The 22,479-nt window shown below is 37.9% G+C and overlaps 1 long non-coding RNA gene and 1 other non-coding gene across 2 annotated transcripts; both read right to left on the bottom strand.

Annotated features, from left to right (window-relative positions):
* Window positions 1-519: 519 nt before the first annotated feature.
* On the bottom strand, window positions 520-21,155 carry LOC141424816 (uncharacterized). Its single transcript, XR_012449746.1, has 5 exons — window positions 15,801-21,155; window positions 13,332-14,094; window positions 6,575-6,733; window positions 4,760-4,892; window positions 520-662 (listed from the first exon to the last, which is right to left on the bottom strand). It is a non-coding gene; the product is annotated as an uncharacterized lncRNA (long non-coding RNA).
* On the bottom strand, window positions 5,967-6,130 carry LOC141415747 (U1 spliceosomal RNA). Its single transcript, XR_012440702.1, has one exon. It is a non-coding gene; the product is annotated as a U1 spliceosomal RNA (small nuclear RNA).
* Window positions 21,156-22,479: the final 1,324 nt, after the last annotated feature.

Genomic DNA, 22,479 nt, shown 5'->3' with positions numbered 1-22,479 from the left:
CACATCAATTGGTCTGCTCCTTGGCATTCACTATCTGACTAAATGTCCACAATGTGCCAAGCACCATGATGAGCCGAAGTTGCCCAGAGTTCCTGTTCTAGATGGGTGGAGAGACACACTTATACTATGTTATTGCAATGTTTTTATGAGAATACTCTAGACGAGGTGATTGACTTAAAAAATTAAAAACAATTTATTGTGTAAATTGAAGTCGTGAAGAGATTTAAAGTCATTCATACAGTGGTCAAACTCATAGAGGCAGAAGGCAGAATGACGGTTACCAGGGCATGGGAGGAGGAGAAATGCAGCATTACTGTTTAACAGGTGTAGGATTCCAGTGGGAGAAGATGAAAAGTTGTAAAGATAGTTGCACAACAAGGTCAATGTACTTACTGGCATGACCTGTAACTTGAAAATGGCTAAAATGGTAACATTTATTTACATATATTTTATCATGAGTACAAGAAAAGAATTTAAAGTCAATCAGAGCAAATTCTTAATATTTGTACTCACAAAGGAGCAATATCCATATGGTTGATGCCAAATCCAGAAGAGCAAGAGTTGTTGATATGGTTAGGAATGCAACAGTCAAAGAATAATCACAGCCTATAAATCCAGTGGCTATCAGGAATATCGAAGGTCCAGTCATGCCTGGAGTCAACCTGTTACAAAGAAAAAGAAGCTCTAGTATTAGCATTTGTTACACCAAAAAACAGTAAAATGAAATTTGAAATTGCTGCCACCTACTGTAGAATCACTGAACTACCTTTTCTAGTGAAAGGACTCTCATTAGAAAAACTGGTTCAATTGAGTGGTAGATTGCCTGCCTAGCAAGTGCAGGACCCATAGTTCAAACCCCAGTACTACCACCAGAACAATAAGAAAGAAAACAACACAGAGGAAGCAGGCGGTGGGGGTGGGCAGGGGGAGGAATAAAGGAGAATGATGGGGTGGGTGAGCTCAACTATGATATATTGTAAGAACTTTTGTATATGTCACAATGTACCCCCTCCCAGCACAACAGAAAAACAAAACAAAAAACCCCACCGAAACCAAGTTTGAGTATATTATACCTAATGTAGTAGTACAAAGAAAACCTCATAATGCATGTGACCAGGACTCAGCTAAAGGTCTCCAGTGTTAGAGAAGATACAGAAGTAAACAACCAAAATTATGGTTGTAGAGAGAAGCAACAGCTGACACAGAATATGCTTAAAATTCATATACCAAAGTAGATCAGTTAAATAATCCATTCTGTTGGAAGAGTTAGGTAAGTGATCCATCTTAGTTCTAACAGCTGATAACACTATGCACAGGACATTACAGGCAGTTAAGCATGATAGACAAATAACAGCTGCCAGTTTTTCCAGGTGAGTCTACAGCAGTGCCACCCAGTAACTATGTAATGGAAATGTATTTCTATATGCTACAAAAAGGAACTTATTTTAGTTATTAAGTATTTTTGAAATTCAATGTGTATTCGTTCAAAAAAGGCTTTAAATGTTTCCACTTCAAACTTAATAGTTGAAAACAGTCAATGACAATCCAGGCAAAAAGTTAGAAAGGCTTCCCCCTCTTCCCCCCAGAAAAGAAAACAAAGTGATTTATAAAACTCTGCGGATGTTGTTGAGCAGAGCAAGCCATTTTTTTTTTGTTACAAAGTGGAAATAACAGGGTATTAAAAATCTTTTTCCAGAGTCAGCACTGAAGAAGGATAAGTCTTCATCTCAAAATTCATGGTTCAAAAAGGACTATATTGTACAGAAATGCACTAATCCATCCTAATATTTTAATATGTAAACAAAATAAATGACTAACATCATCATTTCTATTTTGCCTTGCACTGTTGTGATATTGAGATATAAGAAGAAATTACATATTTGTAATTTGTATTCGCTCTCTGGTTCTTGGCACACAGCTCCTAAGATCCTTGGAATCTCTAGAGTGATAAGATTGTCTTTTGCTTGCTAACAAAATGACTGGTGACACTGGGACAGTGCCAGACAGGGCTTTAATGCAGCCCAGACTGGCCTTGAAGTCATGGTCTTCCTACTTCAGCCTCCTGAGGGCTGGGATGCTGGGATTACAGTGTGTACCACTATGTTCCACTCTGTTATTTTTTCTTTTTTCTGAGATGGAGTCCCACTATGTTACCCAGGCTAGCCTCAAACTTCTGGGCTCAAGTAATCCTCTCACCTTAGCCTCTCCAGTATTTGGAATTTGGTACTATTAGGTGTGTACCATCATGACTGGCCCTGGTTACCTTCTGGATGGGCAGATAACCAATGCATGATTAGAATTGTGGGGTTTTCACACAAGTATAACCAACTTGTCTTTGAGAAAGGAGCTAAAAATATATGATGGAGAAATAGCAGGCTCTTCAACAAAAACTGCTGGGAAAACTGATTAGCAGTCTGCAAACTAGATCCATGTATATCACCCTATACCAAGAATAACTCAAAATGAATCAAGGATCTTAATATCAGACCACAAACTCTAAAGTTGATACAGGAAAGAGTAGGAAATACTCTGGAGTTAGTAGGTATAGGTAAGAATTTTCTCAATGAAACCCCAGCAGCACAGCAACTAAGAGATAGCATAGATAAATGGGACCTCATAAAACTAAAAAGCTTCTGTTCATCAAAAGAAATAGTCTCTAAACTGAAGAGAACACCCACAGAGTGGGAGAAAATATTTGCCAACTATATATCAGACAAAGGACTGATAACCAGAATATATAGGGAACTTAAAAAACTAAATTCTCCCAAAACTAATGAACCAATAAAGAAATGGGCAAGTGAACTAAACAGAACTTTCTCAAAAGAAGAAATTCAGATGGCCAAAAAACACATGAAAAAATGCTCACCATCTCTAGCAATAAAGGAAATGCAAATTAAAACCACACTAAGATTCCACCTCACCCCTGTTAGAATAGCCATCATCAGCAACACCACCAACAACAGGTGTTGGAGAGGATGTGGGGAAAAAGGAACCCTCTTACATTGTTGGTGGGAATGTAAACTAGTATAACCACTCTGGAAAAAAATTTGGAGGCTGCTTAAAAAGCTAAACATTGATCTACCATTTGATCCAGCAATACCACTCTTGGGGATATACCCAAAAGACTGTGACACAGGTTACTCCAGAGGCACTTGCACACCCATGTTTATTGCAGCACTATTCACAATAGCCACGTTATGGAAACAGCCAAGATGTCCCACCACTGATGAATGGATTAAGAAAATGTGGTATCTATACACAATGGAATTTTATGCAGCCATGAAGAAGAATGAAATGTTACATTCGCTGGTAAATGGATGGAATTGGAGAACATCATTCTGAGTGAGGTTATCCTGGCCCAAAAGACCAAAAAATCATATGTTCTCCCTCATATGTGGACATTAGGTCAAGGGCAAACACAAGAAGGAGATTGGACTTTGAGCACACAATAAAAGTGAGTGCAAACAAGGGAGGTATGAGGATAGGTAAGACACCAAAAAAATTAGCTAGCATTTGTTGCCCTTAACGCAGAGAAACTAAAGCAGATACCTTAAAAGCAACTGAGGCCAATAGGAAAAGCGGATCAGGAACTACAGAAAAGGTTAGATCAAAAGGAATTAACCTAGAAGGTAACACACATGCATAGGAAATTAATGTGAGTCCATTCCCTGTATAGCTATCCTTATCTCAACCAGTAAAAACCCTTGTTCCTTCCTATTATGGCTTATACTCTCTCTTCAACAAAATTAGAGATAAGGGCAAAATAGTTTCTGCTGGGTATTGAGGGGATATGGAGGAGAGGGCGGGGGTGGCGTGGGTAGTAAGGGAGGGGGTGGGGGCAGGGGCGAGAAATGACCCAAGCCTTGTATGCACATATGAATAATAAAACAATAAAAAAAAAAGAAAATGTGGGGCTTTTAGCTCTACTCTCTAATCTCTGGGGAAGGGAAGGGGCTGAAGGTTGGGTTGATCACAATGGCCAAAGATTTACTTCATCACGCCTGCACGATGAGGTCTCCACAGAAACTCAAAAGGAAAGGACTGGGCAGATGTGCTGGTGCGTGCCTATTATCCCAGCACTTGGAACACAGAAACAGAAGCAGGAGGATTGCTAGTTCAAGCCAGCCTGGGAAAAGTAGGGAGATCCTGTCTCAAAAAAAAACCCAACATCCAAGAAGTTTTGGACGTGTTTCCAAGCAGCAGAACATGTGGAGGTTACTGGAGGGAGGTGCGCCTGGGGAGAGCATGGAAGCCCCAAGCTCCTTCCAACATACTCACCCTGAGCATCTCTTCCACCTGGCCATTCCTCTGCAGCCTCTGGAATAGCCTTTGTAATATGTGAGCAAATACAAATACAGTGTTTCCCTGAGTTCTGTGAGCTACTTGAACAAAGTACTTGAACCTGAGATGGGTCATGACCCCAAGTTATAGTCAGTCAGTGAACAGTACAGGCCAGAACCTGGGACGTGTGCTGGGCATCTCAAGTAGGCAGGGGCAGCTTTGTGAACTTATCCTCAGCTTGCAGTACATATACCAACACATCTCCAGGAAGACAGTGGAGAAACTGAATTATAGCACAGCACATCCAGCTGGTGTCTATTGCAGAACTGGATGTGTGTGGAAAAGTCTCCACACACGTTGCAACCAGAGAAGTGTTTTTGGTGTTGTATATTGTATGAATATGTGAGAGTAGGAAAACATTTTTTTTCTTATCTTTAGTAACTATAAACCAAAGCAAAACTTGATTCACTTCACTTACCTATAATGGTAAAAATTCTGTGTACACTTAGAGCTGAAAAATTCCATTTTACCCTTAAATTGTCAGCTGCTTTACCAGACAGGATCATACATAACCAACAGCCAAAATAAGGCAATGCAGATAAAAACCCCTTCTGGAAGGAATAAGAAGACACAGGATTAATTATGGTAGAAGGAAAACACACACACACATCTCACACACACACACACACACTCACACACACACACACACACACACACACACACACACTACTACCATTTGAAAACGAGAAAAACAGGAATATTCTGTTAATGTTTCTAGAATTATAGGAAATAATTTTCCATTTGGAAAGATTATGGGATTCAGTTTAACATAGTCTCCAAGGAGCTGTCTCAGAGGGAAACCAGGTCCATCACAGTCCTGTCTGTTTACATAATCTTGGCTGTTACTCTGAACTTGAGCTGTTGGAGAAGACAAGTCTTCCTGTTAGCCTCTGGATTCTCTCTATGGAACACTTTGTCCTCAATCTCTACTTACTTATTTTAAAATATTTTTACTATAAAATAAAATTCATGCACAGAAAGCCACACAAGTTAAATAAATGGATACCTTAGCGGATTATTCTAAGGACCATCTAGATCAAGAAATAGCCAGCCTCCTGGAGAGCCTTTCATTGTCCTAGTCCAATCACAACCTCTTCCTTTCTCCATAAGTAAGAATCATCCTGGTTACACATGCTCACATTTGTCTATGGTTGCATCACCCAAGGTGCAACCCTAGATACTGTAGTTTGGTCTTAACTAAACTCTAGTTGAGGCTTTAATTATTTAATAATTTTTCATGTGTCTTTTATGTCGCTTTTAATCTACACATCCCTTCAATTCCTTTTTTCTTATAATTTTATTAAAGAACCTAGGTCATATTTTATTTATTTTTAAAAGATCAAGCTGAAAATCTGCTGGGCGCCTGTGGCTCACTCCTGTAACCCTAGCTACTCAGGAGGAAGAGATCAGGAGGATCATAGTTCAAAGACAGCTGGGCAAATAGTTGGAGAAAAAAACCCTTCACAAAAAGGGGCTGGTGGAGTGACTCAAGGTGTAGGCCCTGAGTTCAAACCCCAGTATTGCAAAAAAAAAAAAAAAAGTAAGTCCATTTTACATTTACACACACACACACACTCCCTCCCTCCAGAGCTTGGGAATATTTCTTGGTGTTTTTTTTTTTTCTTCAGGGGAGAGAGCGAACGCAGTCCCCCACTACCACAAATTATGCAGTCGAGTTTCTCACATTTGGGGAAATCGCACAGGTCAGCACATCTGGAGTGCAATGGATAAGCCTCGCCCTGGGAAAACCACCTTCGTGATCATGGTATCTCCCCTGCCAGGTAAGTATTCTTGGTGTTTTTATTCCTCCTATTGTGGCTTTCCTCACCAGGCACTGTCTCTCTCTCTCTTTTTTTTTTTTTCAGTATTTGTGCCAGTAGCTCATGCCTGTAATCCTAACTACTCAGGAGTCAGAGATCAGGAGGTTCAAAGCCAGCCCAGGCAAATAGTTCACCAGACCCTATCTCGAAAATGAACTGTAGGAGTGGCTCAAGCGGTAGAGCTCCTCTTTTGCAAGTGTGAAACCTAGAGTTCAAACACCAGTCCCACCAAAAACAACAAAAAACCCAACAGCCCAAGAAACAAAAAACCAAAAAAAGATGTGTATAAAATTTAATAAGCACAGTAAAATGGAAGATATAAAATGACTGAATTTCATCTAGAAGAAAACAAATTCTATGTATAAAGTATATGCGTATATATATTCTACATAAGAAGTAGATGGTTTTCTTACCTCTTGAACATTGAATCTTAGGATATCCTTCATGTAAGTAGGCAATAATGTCAATAAAGTATAAAAAGTCCAGTTGTAAGAAAAATGTGCAACCTCTATAGCTCAAGGTGGCAATGATTTTAAAATAGGTTTCCGTGGTACTGGCTTCTGTGAAGAAAGCTGAGGAAACAGAAAAACTTAGGATAAGCAACCACTGTGCTAATGCTTAGCGCTCTACCTTATTAGCTAAAGTTCAACCTAAAACAGTCTCAACTATCAGCCTTGACTAGTAAATTCCAGAATTTAAAATCAACTCCTTTGAAATATTAAATAGCAAAATACATGATAAATATGTTTCATTTAAAAATACTAGCTAGAGATGATTATTATTAAGAGGAAAGAATGGAAATGTAATATTAGAGTGACAGTGTCAATCCTAAACACTTCTCATAAATACTGCCTTCAGCATTAATTTCTCTATAAAATAGAGAATGGTTTCATAATTATGGCCTAAGGTTGAGTCTATTACAATTCATTTTTCTTTCTTTTTTTTGCGGTATTGGGGTTTGAACTCAGGGCCTCACATTTGCTAGGCAGGCACTCTATCCCTTGAGCCACTCTGTCAGCCTTTTATTGTATTGGGTATTTTCGAGATAGGGTCTCCCAAACTCTTTGCTGGGGTAGGCTTCAAACCACAATCCTCCCGATCTCAGCCTCCAGAGTAGCTAGGATTACAGGTGTGAGTCACTGGCACCCAGCCTACAAATCATATTTCTTTATTCAACCTTGGTTCAACTGAAATGATTTATATGAATTAGTACATCTATGCACCTAGCTACTTGGGAGGCTGAGGGAGGAAGATCACTTAAGCCCAGAGTTGGAGACCAATCCAGGCAATATAGTAAGGCCCTGTTTCAAAAAAAAAAAAAAAAGAAAGAAAGAAAAGAAAAAAGAAAAAGAAAAGAAGATCTGTGCAACAGAGGGCTTTATATACCACCATGTGGAGAAGCGCTCTTCAAAGTAGGGTAGAAGCACCCCAGGGGAATGATCCACTGAGTTGGGAAAAGACACATTAGAGTTTCTGTTTATACTCATTTTTATTGTAAAGGAAGAAATTAAGCCCTATCTATACTTAGTAAATAAGTTGGCCCTGAAATAGATCAGATGATCACCCACAGTATAATTTCCCCAATTCAGAGGGCTTAACAATGGCATTCTCATTTTTTTGTCTGCCCTCAGTGTATTATGGCAGAACTTGAGATCACAGTTTATACCTCTGTACTTAGGTGGACTTAGGGATTTTTAAGTCAGTTTTAATTAAAACAAGTCTCACAAAATTGACAGGGTCTTCAAAAGATTCCTGTGGAGCGACAGTCAATAGAAGAGAATTCTAGAAATATACAACACAATGAACACCTAAGAAAAATACCAGAGCTGCCATTTTTCCTCAGGAGTGCTTTGTTAACTACTCTGGATCATCAAATATAGCATATTCACACACACTGGTCTCATTAGACATTAGTATGGTAACAAATTGTTATCATTTGTAAGTAACAGCAAAAGGGGCTTCCATTAAAATTTAGGTAAATATTTATGTCATGTATTTTTGTATATACTTCATGATGTAAATAAGTACAGTAGTACATTTGGATAATGTGTGGATGGCAGAGACTGGTCTGGGACATCAGAATTTTAAATTTTCTTTAAACTGAGGCTCTGGTTCCTTCAAGAGAAGTCTATGTCTGCCTCCAGGGTTCACTGCTATTTCAAAAGAGATGAACTGGTATTAACTTTTTTATTTTATTAAAAAATTTTTCTTTTATCCATATGTGCATAAAATGTTTGGGTCATTTCTCCCCCCTTAACCCCACCCCTCCCTTACCCTCCTACTGCCTCTCTTACCCCCCCCACCCTCTCCCCCTCCCCCTAACCCCCTCACTACCAGGCAGAAACTATTTTGCCCTTATATTTAATTTTGTTGAAGAGAGAGTATAAGCAATAATAGGAAGGACCAAGGGTTTTTGCTAGTTGAGATAAGGATAGCTATACAGGGCATTGACTCACATTGATTTCCTGTGCGTGGGTGTTACCTTCTAGGTTAATTCTTTTTGATCTAACCTTTTCTCTAGTTCCTGGTCCCCTTTTCCTATTAGCCTCATTGCTTTTAAGGTATCTGCTTTAGTTTCTCTGCGTTAAGGGCAACATATTAAAATGTATTTAGTTTCAAAAAAAAAGAAAAAGAAAAAGAAGGCTTCTCTGGGGCTGGGGATAGTAGATCTATGTTTAGATTTTTAAGAAGCCTCTAAATTTTTTCCAGAGTGGTTGTACTAGTTTGCATTCCTTTATGCCCACATCCTTGCCAACACCTGCTGTTAGTGGTGTTGCTAATGATGGCTATTCTAACAGGGGTGAGGTGCAATCTTAGTGTAGTTTTAATTTGCATTTCCTTTATGGCTAGAGATGGTGAGCATTTTTTCCATGTATTTTTTGGCCATTTGAATTTCTTCTTTTGAGAAAGTTCTGTTTAGTTCACTTGCCCATTTCTTTAGTGGTTCATTAATTTTGGGAGAATTTAGTTTTTTGAGTTCCCTAAGTATTCTGGTTATCAATCCTTTGTCTGATGTGTAGCTGGCAAATATTTTCTCCCACTCTGTGGGTGGTCTCCTCAGTTTAGAGACCATTTCTTTTGTTGAGCAGAAGCTTTTTAGTTTTATGAAGTCCCATTTATCCATGCTCTTAGTTATGGAGCTGCTGGGGTTTCACTGAGAAAGTCCTTGCATATACCTATTAGTTCCAAAGTATGTCCTACTCTTTCCTGTACCAACTTTAGAGTTTGTGTTAGGCAATTTTCCTTCTTTCTCTATTTCGTGGAACAGTTTAAGGTGGGTTGGTATCCATTCTTCTTTAAAGGTCTGATAGAATTCAGCCAAGAATCCATCAGGTCCTGGACTTTTCTTTTTGGGGAGACTCTTGATTGTTGCTTCAATTTCATTTTGTGTTATAGTTCTATTCAGATGATTAATGTCCTCTTGGTTCAGTTTTAGATGGTCATAAGTATCTAGAAATCTGTCCATTTCTTCAAATTTTCAAATGCATTTGAATATAGGTTCTCAAAGTAGTCTGTGATGATTTCCTGGACTTCCCTGGTGTTTGTTGTTATCTCCCCTTTTGCATTCCTGATTTTACTGATTTGGGTTTTTTCTCTCCTCATTTTAGTCAGGTTTGCCAGGGGTCTGTCAATCTTGTTTATTTTTTCAAAGAACCAACTTTTTGTTTCTTTAATTCTTTTTATGGTGTTTTTGGTTTCTATCTCATTGATTTCAGCTCTTATTTTTATTATTTCTCTCATTCTATTTGTTTTGGGATTTGCTTCTTCTTGCTTTTCTATGAGTTTGAGATGTAACATTATGTCATTGATTTGAGATCTTTCAGTTTTTTTAATATATGCACTCATGGCTATAAACTTTCCTCTCAGGACTGCCTTTGCTGTGTCCCATAGGTTCCGGTAGGTTGTGTTTTCATTTTCATTGACTTCCAGGAACCTTTTAATTTCCTCTTTTATTTCATCAATGACCCATTGTTCATTAAGCAATGAGTTATTCAATTTCCAGCTGTTTGCATGCTTTTTGTCTTTATTTTTGTTGTTGAATTCTAGTTTTATTGCATTGTGGTCAGATAGAATGCATGGTATAATTTCCATTTTCTTATATTTGCTGAGGCTTGCTTTGTGACCTAGTATATGATCTACTTTGGAGAAGGTTCTGTGAGCTGCTGAGAAGAATGTATATTGTGTAGAAATTGGATGAAATGTTTTGTAGACATCAAGTAGGTCCATTTGATCTATGGTATGTTTTAGATCTTGGACTTTTTTTTATTGATTTTTTGTTTGGATGACCTATCTATTGATGATAGTGGAGTGTTAAAGTCTCCCAGGACCACTGTGTTGGAGTTAATGTATGCTTTTAGGTCCTTCAGGGTATGTTTGATGAAATTGGGTGCATTGACATTGGGTTCATATAGATTGATAATTGTTATTTTCTGTTGGTCTGTTTCCTCTTTTATTAGTATGGAATGTCCTCCTTTATCTCATTTGATCAATGTAGGTTTGAAGTCTACTTTGTCAGAGAAAAGTATTGCTACTCCCACCTGTTTTTGGGGGCCACTGGCTTGGTAAATTTTCTTCCTCCTTCATCCTAAGCCTATGCTTATTTCTATTGATTAGATGGGTCTCCTGTAAGAAACAAATTGTTGGATCTTCCTTTTTAATCCAGTTTGTCAAATGGTGCCTTTTGATGGGGGAATTAAGTCCGTTAACATTAAGAGTTAGTAGTGATTCCTGTCATTTCATTATCTTAGTTTTTTGAGGGTTTGATTGTGTGTAGATAAGTTGATGTTACTCTCTACTCTCTTGCCTTTTCTTATCCTGTGGTTTGGTATGGCCTCCCCTTTCATGGTTATGGTTGTTTTCATTTTCTGTGTGCAGAATCCCTTGAAGAATCTTTTGTTGTGGTGGCTTGGTGGTCGTATATTGTCGTAGTTTCTGCTTATCATGGATGACTTTTATTGATCCATCTATTTTGAATGATAGTTTTGCTGGGTAGAGTATCCTAGGGTTGAAGTTATTTTCATTCAGTGCCTGGAAGAGCTCAACCCAAGCTCTTCTTGCTTTTAATGTCTCTGTTGAGAAGTCTGCTGTGATTTTGATGTGTTTACCTTTGTATGTTATTTGGTTTTTCTCTCTTACAGCCTTCAATATTCTTTCTCTAGTTTCTGTACTTGTTGTTTTAATGATAATATGTCGTGGGGTAGTTCTATTTTGGTCGGGTCTCTTTGGAGTTCTGGAGGCCTCCTGTACCTTATGGGCATAGTTTTTTCTAGATTTGGGAAATTTTCTGTAATTATTTTGTTGAATATATTACACATTCCTTTTGTTTGTACCTCTTCTCCTTCATTCAATGCCCATGATTCTCAGGTTTGGTCTTTTGATGGAGTCAGTAAGTTCTTGCATTTTCTTTTCACAGGTCTTGAGTTGTTTAATAGTTCTTTGGTTTTTCTTTTACTTACCATTTCATCTTTGAGTTCTGAGATTGTGTCTTCTGCTTGTTCTATTCTGCTGGATTGGCCTTCCATTTTGTTTTGCAGTTCTGTTTCATTCTTTTTTCTGAGGGCTTCCATAGCCTGAGTCACTTCCTCTTTAATATTGTCTATTTTCACCCTGAGTTCATTTATCTCTTTATTTATTGTATTCTTTGTTTCACTTTGGTGGTTATACAGTGCTTCTATGGTTTCTTTTACTTCTTCTTGTGCTTTCTCAAATTCTCTATTTTTGTTGTCTTAGAATTTCTTGAGTGTCTCCTGTACATTTTGGTTGACCATATCAAGTATTATCTCTATAAAATTCTCATTGATTACTTGCAGGATTTCTTCTTTCAGAGTGCTCTTGTGGTCTTCATTGGGTTCTTTGGCATAGTTTATCTTGTTTTGTTGGAGTCTGGATCTGGGTATCTGATTTCTTCATTTTCCTCTTGTTCCTGTACTAATTTATTATTGGGGGGAAATGGTTTCCCTCTTTATTCTGTCTTCCCATCATTGCCCTTGCTACTGTTACTGTCCCTATATTGTGTGTAATTCAGTATTCTTTAGCTTGTAATAATAACAATGGTGATATCTAGAATGGAAAGGTGAGAGGAGACAGAAAGCAAAGAGGTAAAGAAAAAGGGAAAACAAAACAAAACAAACAAAAAAACCCAACCAAAGAGACAAACAAACAAAAAAAACAGAAAGAAACAGGGAGAGATAGTGTACTAATCAATGGTAAGCTAAATAGGCACTAGAGAGACAGAAAGAGGATAATAATAAAAAATTAAAAAAAATCCATAAGTTCAAATGCAATAAAGTTTCAGTCTTAATAATTTTGGTGTTAGTCCTTCAGCAATCCAGTCCTAAAGACTTCTCAATGTCTGAGAAGTAGTTCTGTCATTTTCTCATCAAAGGGGAAAAAAGAAAAAAGAAAAAAGAAAAAAAAATTCCAAGTTCAAATGCAGTACAGTTTCAGTTAGTCCTTCAGCAACCAGTGTTGTTTCATCAAAGGAAGAAAAAAAAAAAAAAGAGAGTCTGGAGACAGGTTTGTGAATGTCTACCTGAGGCTGTGGCTCACCTGCCTCCTACTGTCAGTCATCTGCTGCTGCAGGCTTTGTTTATTTAGAGTTCTCCTGGACACATGCCCCTTTCATTTTCTCCAGTATGCAGCCCTACCCACCTGTTACAATTGCAGTCTGTTTTTTTCTTTTATTTAGAGTTCACATGGGATGTGCCCCTCCCCACTCTCCAGTGCAGCGTGCCACACTTTAGCTGCTGTTGCAAGCCTTCCCCTCTCCAAGCACACTGGGGAGGTTGCACCACACCTGCCTACTCTGGCCAGCATGTTTATTTACAGTTCACGTGGGAAGTACCCCTCCCCCACTCTCCAGTGGAACCCTCCTCACGACAGTCACTGTTACAAGCTTTCCCACTCTAAGGTTGCTGGGCGGGTGCTGTCATTCCTGGCTTCTCTAGTGGGCTTGTTTATTTACAGTTCCACGAGGGAGTGCCCTCCCCCACCCTCTGGAGCTCAGGGTGCCCCGCCCTCTTTGCTACCTTTCTTTTTTTTTCAGCTGCTTGTTTATTATTCAGCTTGTTTTTTTCTCTTTTTTCCCTGGGTGGGGGTCAGTCTGTCCAGGGGACTATGCTGATCTGGCCCAGGGTTGTGTGTGGGAGTACCGCGTGCCTCTTAGCTCACCTGGTGGTCTGCTTCTCCCAAGCAGGTTAGGCACTGGTGTCTGGTGGTGCGGGAGCCCTCCTGGTTTCTCTGTTTAATGTGGAGTGGGGATGCTATGCATGGGCTGGGAGTGTGGAGGTGTCCGAGTTTTGCCTCTTCTTGGTGGTTTTTCCTGTAACTTGTATTTCCAGCGTCTCTCCAAGATTTTACTTTAGGAAGCACATTTTCTGCTTCCTCCCTCTAGTCGCCATCTTGGAATCTGTCTTCTAGTATTAACTTTTTTGTGGCCTTTTTGCTAGGGATTTCTTTTTTTTTGGGTCTTTTATTGTTTTTGCATTAGGGACTTTTTATTTAGCATGTTGGCCTGTCAACGTGTAACAAAGGTGCAAGGGACACAGGGAATAGTGCACTTGTACTTTTGCAGCAATAGTTCTGGTTCCAGCTGTCCTTCACACTGCCTCTCTCATGTTAAAATTACAGGGGCTTGTACTCTACTCCAGACCTACTAAATAAACAGAACACAACCAAGGCAAACAAATGACAAAAAGTCTGCCAAGGAATTGAAATTTTACTTTTAGATGATTTTATGGAGCATTGGCTCCTATACATTGCTGCAGGCAATCACCAGGGAAGCTTTAAAAATTCTGAGGCCAGCATCATACTTGACCAATTTAATACTTTGTGGGTAGATGAGAGGTAAGATCCCTAGGTAGGGATAGGGATGTAGTTAAGTGGTACAGTACTCCCCTAGCTTGCATGAGGCCTCTGAGTTGGATCCCGAGTACTGCAAAATAAATAAACAAAATAAAACAAAACACAGATATGAAAACACTGGTTGGTTTTCTGTTTTTGTATAGTACTAGGGTTTGAACTCTGGGCTTTATGTTTGCTATACAGGCACTCCACTACCTGGGCCACTCTTATCAATCCCTGAAATTAAAAAAAATGTACCAAATTTTAAAATAAATAAAATCCATACCTGATTTTTTTAATGATGAAAGAATGTATTGTTTTTCATAATGGGAGATTGTTTTGTGAGTTTTTGGTGTATCACTAACTAGCCAGATCCATAAAATAAACAATTATTTTATGTATTTTATTTATGTATTTATTATGTATGTATTATGTATTTATGTATTATGTATTTATGTATGTATATTATTTATGTATTTATGTATGTATTATGTATTATTTATGTATTTTATTTATGTATTTTATGTATTATTTTAGGTATTCCAATTATACCTTAAAATAGAAAAATAATAGTTAAGTAAATTTAGAATGTATTAACAGCAATTTTTACATGACTTGAAAGAAAACCTAACTGTAAATTCAACGTAAAATGAGTTTCAATTTCAAGTTTCAATTCTTTAATGTGTAATTCCTATACATTTTGAGAAAACAGCTTTTAACCACATGGCTCTGCCTATCAGGATCTACCAGACAAGTTTTTTTTGGGGGACAGGGTCTTGTTATACAGCCTCAGTCTCTTCAGTGCTGGGATTGCAGTCATGGACCACCTGACAAACCTTTTTGAAAATAAATTTCTACAATCTATATATTTCCATAAGTGTCTACTTTGTTCATTTGTTTTGATTTCTCATGACTTAGTAGTCAGATTTTTTTCAGTACAGGGGGAATTGAACTCAGGGTCATGCACATGCTAGGCAAGCACTTTACCATTTTAGTCATGCTCCTGCTGTTGTTTTTGATGGTAGATGTATTTCCTGCATGAAATGTCTACATGAAAATCTAATTTGTTCAGAATGTATCTTATCTTGCCAATGAATCTGAGACATGTCCTCAGACTAAAATAAGGGCCAAATGTGAGCATCCCACCTGCTTTGATGAGAAGAAATATTTTCCAACACATTTTTTATAGTACCCAACACAGTAACTTTTGGTAGTGTGGCATTTAATTTCAGGATTCAACAGCAGCTTCTACTGAGAAATAGTCTAAAACTAACATCAGGTGATAACTCAGGTAGATCCTTTTAACCATGGGAAATTGAAAAGCAGGTGTCAGTGATTTAGAACTTTGTGGTTTAGGAGATGATTACTTCAGCAAGTTGGAATAATGTATATATTTTAACTGATGATTAGACATATATATATGTCTTATTATATATTAAAATATATTAACTGATTATTACAGTTTGGATTTGTTATGCTATAAAACTTAGGTTCAAATTTTAACTTATCAAAAAAGTAGAAGACATAAGTCCAATTCATGTAGTAGCAAATGAGTCCAGAAAGAGGAAGTGAAATTACTGTTCCAAGCTGTGCTCCTAGAATAACACATAAGACTATAAATTTTCCAGAAAGATGAACAAAGAAGGGACAGGCATATTGCTTAAAAAGGATAGGGAGCAGCTAATAAAAGAAGAACTATGAAAACCCATGACCAGGAGGGGTGGCTGAAGCAATAGAACACCTGCCTAGAAAGAACTACTAAGATCTGAAGGAGAACTAGGCACCAATGGCTCTCACCTGCAATCCTAGCTACTCAGGAGGCAGAGATCACAGTTGAAAGCCAGCACAGGAAAATAGTTGGTGAGACCTATCTCGAAAAATTCCATCACAAAAAAGGGTTGTTGGAGTGGCTCAAGGTGTAGGCCCTGAGTTCAAGCCCCAGTACTGAAAAAAGAAAAAAAAAATTTAAAGGAGTCACATTAGTCCTATGTAAATGTAAACACTCCTCTACTCTCTTAGTGGATCACTTTCTAGAAAACTGACAATATTTAAACATCTACACATTAATGTAGTTACATCTTTGTAATTGACAGCTGTATTGAAGGAATCAATCAATATGAAGATTCATGACAGTATGATATACCATGGGGGTGTGGTGGTGAATACTTGTAATGCTAGCGCTCGGGAGGCTGATGTGGGAGGATTGTTAAATTCTGGGGCAACCTGGGCTACATAGTGAGACCCTGTCTCAAAAAAACCCAAAAGTATGAGCTGGGCTCTGGTGGCTCATGACTGTAATGCTAAGCTGAGGTTTGAGGCCAGCCCCGGCAAATAGTTTGCAAGACCTTATCTCCAAAATAACCAGAGCAAAATGAAAGTGTTGCTCAAGTAGTATATTGCCTGCTTTGTAAGCATGAAGCCCTAAGTTAAAATCCCAGTCACTCACACACGCACGCACTCACACGCACATGATATAGTAAACCACCCATGTGTTAGAAATTTGAGTGTCTGGGAAAGGTTCAAAAGTGTTCCGTAGGGCTAATAAGAAACTCGTTGAAATAAAAGTAAACTTTTTAGTTACCTCTGAGTAGCACAAACAATTGTTTGATCCAGTCTCTCACTTGTAAAAACCTTTAATGTGATGCAGGCTCGGTGGTATGTGCCTGTAATAACACTTGGAATGCTAAGGCAGGAGGATCATGAGTTCAACACCAGCCTGGGCTACACTGGGCTACCTACTCTCAAAAAAAAAAAAAAATCATGAACAGAACCAAAGAAAAAAACACCAACACCAAAAACCAAATAACTAAAGAAATAAAAACATACAAAAACAAAAGCAACCCCACCCCTAACTCTCCAAAAACAAAAATAAAAACAAACACCAGCACTTAAAATCCCAGTCACTCACACATGCATGCACGCACACGCACATGCAAGAAGAGCTAGAGGTTCTTATGTAATTTGGTAAAATTATAATTCACATATAGAAAGCTCATGTTATCTTACCTATAGTTCAAAGTGATGACAAATAAATGCATAGAAAAAAAGATGCATGAAGGATTGAGAGTCATGGTATGTTTATTATACAATCAAATTAGAAACCACAATTAAAGGACAAAACTTCTCAATTTTTATGCTATTGGTCTTTTTTTCCTTCTCTTAATAGCATTCTATACCATTAAAAAGACAGCATACTTTGAAATAAATGATGGTAGATGGGTAAAATGATATTAGTTAACCAAGACACATTACTGTATATTGTTGAGTCAAAGAGGAAAATTAATAATAAAATTATACACCAAAAAGTTTATTTTCCCCCAAAAGAGTCATCCAGTGTTGTACAATTCTGGCATGAAGGCACTTACTTTTCTCCCCACATTAGTGTACACATAGTGCATTGTAGCAAAACTTTAATGTAATGGTTATCTTACTTACATATGAAATGCTGAGAAGTGTGCTTCTTTCAAGAGGAGGAGCCCAAGAAGACCACATGGCATGCATAGCTGGAAATGTAACACCCTGGGAGGGGTGTGGAGAATATTTCTGATGAAATACAGGGTAGTTTTGCTAATGCTTAAAATTAGGTATTTTGTTACAAAAGAAGTTCCTGGATAAGAACCAAACCAGAATCAAATTCTAGCAAGTGAGATGTCTTTAAAGTGTTAAAATAGTGTCAGTGTTAAGTGAAAACACCTAAAAATGAAATACTTTCAAAATCTGGATGAAGGTTCATGGACTTGTGGGCTGGTTTGGGGACTATAATGTAAGGGTTACAATAAATCTGAAAGAATGTCCTGGGTGATGACACACAGGGTCACTCTCAAGGTTAATTTTATTCATTCTCTTTGTTAGTGATCTGGATGAAATGGGACTATTACCAGTTTGTAAATTTTAAAAATACTGAGCTAATACTTTGGGATACTAGAGGATATTAAAATTAAATCAGCAGGAAAAATGGTCCTTTTAGAAAAGAATGAATTCAATGAGAGTGTTCATAGTTCTTCCCTCCTAGTGATAACAAGCTCAGTAAATGCCAATTACTGATATGGAGAGGTAATGGAACACGGACACCAGGAGGCCCATGGAGACTTGGCAGAGCAGGAGATACACAAGACAGGAAGAGAGAATGGGTTTTGGTAAATTCACGAATCAACAAATTCACACTTCTTGGCCACTCCCTAGCTGTATAACCTTAGAAAGACTAGCCAACCATCTTTTTAAAAATTGTTTGTACATTTATTCATATGTGCATACATTGTTTGGGCCTCTCTCCCTAGTCAACCATCTTGAACTTCAGTTTCTTCAACTGTAAAAAAAGAGATAATGTTCTCTATCTTGCCTAACTATTGTAAAGATAAAAGGTAGTTAGAATTATTACTAGCAGAGATAAAACATGCTTTAATAATTTCTGCTGATTCTTTCAGAACAAAAAGGAATGGAGAAGTACCATGGGAGGCAGAGATGATGTACGCTATCTATACCCTGGAACATCCATGAGTAGTAATGCAAAGAGTATGCTGTAATGTTCAATTAGTTCCATAAACGGACAGGAAGCCAAAGTATGAGAATATATTAAGGAGATTTGTTACTTGTTTTAAAGTTTTTTGTGCTTTTGTTTTTCCTTGCAGTGCTGGATACTGAACCCAGGGCCTTGTACAAGCTAGGCAACCACTCTACCACAGAGCTACAGCCCAAGGTGAGATTGGCTACTTAGATCAAAGAAAATATACTATAAATAAATATATTTTATTTATTTTATTTAGGTAAGAAAAAGGATAGCCTAGTAATAGAGATAATTTTTACTTTGTAACCAAGAAGGGTTATTAGACTACTATAATCTTGTATAATTATGTAAAGGCCTGGCACTGGTGGCTCACACCTGTAATCCTAGCTATTCAGGAGGCAGAGATAAGGAGGATCATGGTTCAAAGCCAGCCCAGGCAAGCAATTCATTAGACCCTAACTTGAAAATACTCAATACAAAAAAGGGCTGGCAGAGTGGCTCAAGTGGTGCAGCATCTGCCTAGCAAGTGTGAGGTCCTGAGTTCAAACTCCAGTACCACAAAAAAATTATTGTAAAGATAAAAACAGAATTATTAGTACTAATAGAGAGAAAAATGAGATGCAAAGATGATAAGGATAAAATAAGAACACTCTGATAAATTACACAACTTTAAACAGTACTCGGAGATTTTCAAAGTACTTTAGTAACCTTTCTCCTATATAAGCTTTATATTTATCCTGTGACTGAGGATGGGGAGGTATTTTGGTCACAATTGTTTTTCTTTTTTGGCAGTACTGGGGATCACACCTAGGGCCTTGTGTATGCTAGGGAAGTGCTCTACCACAGAGCTACATTCTCAGCCCTTTTTAATTTTTATTTTGAGACAGAGTCTAATTAGCTGCACAGGCCAGCCTTGAACTCATTATGTAGTTCAGGCAGGCCTCAAACTTTTGATCCTCCCACCTTAGCCTCCCAAGTAGCTGGCAATACAGGCATGCTCCACCATGCCTAGCTTTAATCCCAATTTTTATAATCATGGAAATGAGGACTAGAGGTTAGATTTTACTCAAGGTTTTACTGTTAGATACAGTGGAGCTATTACTCCAACTCTGATTTTTCTCACACTATTTCAGTGTTCTTTCCAACACGTATCATACAGTGCTACCTAACATAACCTTCATGCTCCATGCATGCCACTATTGTGTTTAAGTTAAAGAAATGTAAGACAGCACAATAAATCTATGCCTAGGTTTCAAAGGTAGATGTTCAAAGTTACAAAGGAAGAGAAATCACTATTTAAAGATGGAGGTATACAAAAGAGAGGTGGGAGGAAAAGAAAGATAGGAATTAAGAGTTCCTTAAGTGGGGCTTAGGGTATAGTTCAGAGTTAGAATGCATATTTAGTATTCTCAAGGCCCCAGATATGATCCCAGCATCAAAACCAAAACAAACAAAAATAATTAAAAATGATCTATGGACATCTTAGGAGAGAAAAAGAGATGAAAATTAATAATAACAATTCTTACAGCAGAAAAGTCCAGAAGAATCATAGAACTAAATTGGGATAGTTATATAAAATCATAAATGATTTGTCTCTGTAAGTTAGAGGATCAGAAACAAGAAAAGAACAAATGGTAAAGAGGAAGTTCCATGAATGAGAACTAATTTAAAAGTAAAATAAAACAATTCAACAACAAACTGTGTAAAGTGTGGTAAAATCAAGTGGTTTATTTTCTCATCTCCTAAAGTATGAGCTATAGTCTCCCATGGAAATTGTTTTCTCCCAACTTGAGTGAAGCTTCAAACTTTGGGGTGCTTCCACTTAGATAAGGTGAGATGGCTTTATCTCAGGTTCTTTTCTAGCTAAATGTTGTTATAATTTGTTATCCAATGGCACTTTTTGGTGACCTTAAACAAAAATATATTTTTTCAGAGTATAAAGGTCTTGGTCCTGATTCAGATAGTCTGATTCAGATGGAAACTCAGACAATATTATACCTGAGTATAAATTAATTAACTACAATCCCACTCATTTTCCTAAGAGCCTTCCCACACTTAACAATTGTAATCAATTTTTTTGCCTGTGCAAGTTAACAGAAAACTCTTCATTTGGTATTTTTGAATCCTTTTTTTCAGGAATATAGCTATTAAAATTATGGTTAGATCCAGATCTGTGAGAGCTGTATTTCTAATTTTGTGGTGATACTGGGCTTTGAACTCAGGGCCTCATGGTTGCTAAGCAGGCACTCCACCTCTTGTGTCACTCTTACAGTCCAGAGCTGTATTTCTAAAGCTCCATTCATACTTTCTCTTATTTGAATTTATGCAAATTTGCTTTCCATTTCCATGAAATAGGCAGCTGTCCAGTTAAGGACAGTTTGGGTACTAAAAGGCATGTTTTACAACATAGCACAGCACATTTTCTTTCTTTCTTTTCTTTTGGTGGTACTGGGGTTTGAATTCAGGGCTTCCAGCTTGCAAAGCAGGCACTCTACCACTTGAGTCACACCTCCACAGCACATTTTCTTTATCAATGCTTTGTCAGGCAATATTACATGGAAATCTAGATGGGGAAATTATAATCTCACCAAATTTGGGTAATTAAAATAGGTTACTTCAAATAATTTAGAGGAAGAAAAATTCAGATTCATGCACTATATCTGCTTTGTCAAAGTAGTATTTAAAAAGCTTATTATCTGCTTCAGTAGTGATTTTTGGTTTAAAAAGGTTATGGTTGCACATTCCTGTAATTCCAGCACTGGAGGCTGAGGCAGAAGGATCATGGTTTGGAGACTAGCTTGGGCTACATAGTGAGCCCCTTCCTTCCCTCCTGCCCTGTCCCCCAAAAGCCCATAGTTGCTTTGTAAAGTTTACTCAGGGGAAAAGTGTTAATGGGTGTGGCGGATGTAGATTGAGGGAGATTGCTTAGGGGACTGTTGGAGCTTTCCAAAGAAAGTAGGAGATGAAGATGGCTTAAATGGTGGTGAAAGCAGAGGTAATGGAGAGAAGTGGGCAGAGTTGAGGTAAGTTTAAATGCAGAATTAATAGGCCTCACCTAAAGGCTAGATATGAGAGTAAGTAAAAGGAAGGAATGAAGTTACTAAATTCTGTTACTCTAAGTAACTTTATTTTATGCCATTCTGACTTGCACTGTCATTACTCTATTTTATTCTTTTTGCAGTTACCTTCCTTTACTGTATGTTATTAGTTTTCCCTCAAGGGATGCTTGACTTGGACTATGGTGTATTTTATCATGTGAGTAGATGTGGGGCTGAAAGCTTGGGAAGTGAAAGGTGAGAAAAATGATTTCAAATTACTAAAAAACCTGACCTGAGCCAGGCGCTGATGGCTCTTGCCTGTAATCCTAGCTACGCAGGAGGCAGAGATCAGGAAGATCATAGTTAGAAGACAGCCCAGGCAAATAGTTTGTGAGACCCTATCTCAAAAAAAAAAAAAAAACACAACCCATGGCTGGTGGAGTGACTCAAGGTGAAGACCCTCAGTTCAGGCCTTACATATATATACATGTATAACATGAGCTTGGGGTGGGAAAGACTTTTGGAGGAGGAATATTTGACTGAGTCTTCCTCTATGAGCAGGAAGGAAGTCACCAGGCAGGTCAGAGGAAGAAGAGCAACCCAAGCAAAATAGGGGCAGGGGAGTAAAGGAGAATGATGGAGGGGGTGAAGGTAACTAAGATATATTGTAAGCACTTTTGTAAATGCTACAGTGTACCCTCAGTACAACAATAATATGGTAATAAAGAATTGAAAAAGGAAGCATGGAAATGAGAAAGGTGGGCAGAGGGAGAGCAGGAAATCCTATAGGATCTGAGGTGGCAGTCCTAGGAACTGCAACTCTGAGAACTAATGCTATTGAGTGAGACAGCTGGTATTGAGTTTACTAACAAAAAATAATAGCTAATATTTGTCAAGTACTTACTATGTGCTTGGTACCAGACCAGAATTTTGC

The sequence above is a fragment of the Castor canadensis genome, chromosome 1, assembly GCF_047511655.1.
Source record: "Castor canadensis chromosome 1, mCasCan1.hap1v2, whole genome shotgun sequence".
Classification (NCBI taxonomy): Eukaryota; Metazoa; Chordata; class Mammalia; order Rodentia; family Castoridae; genus Castor; species Castor canadensis.
This window is presented reverse-complemented; position numbering and strand designations above follow the sequence as displayed.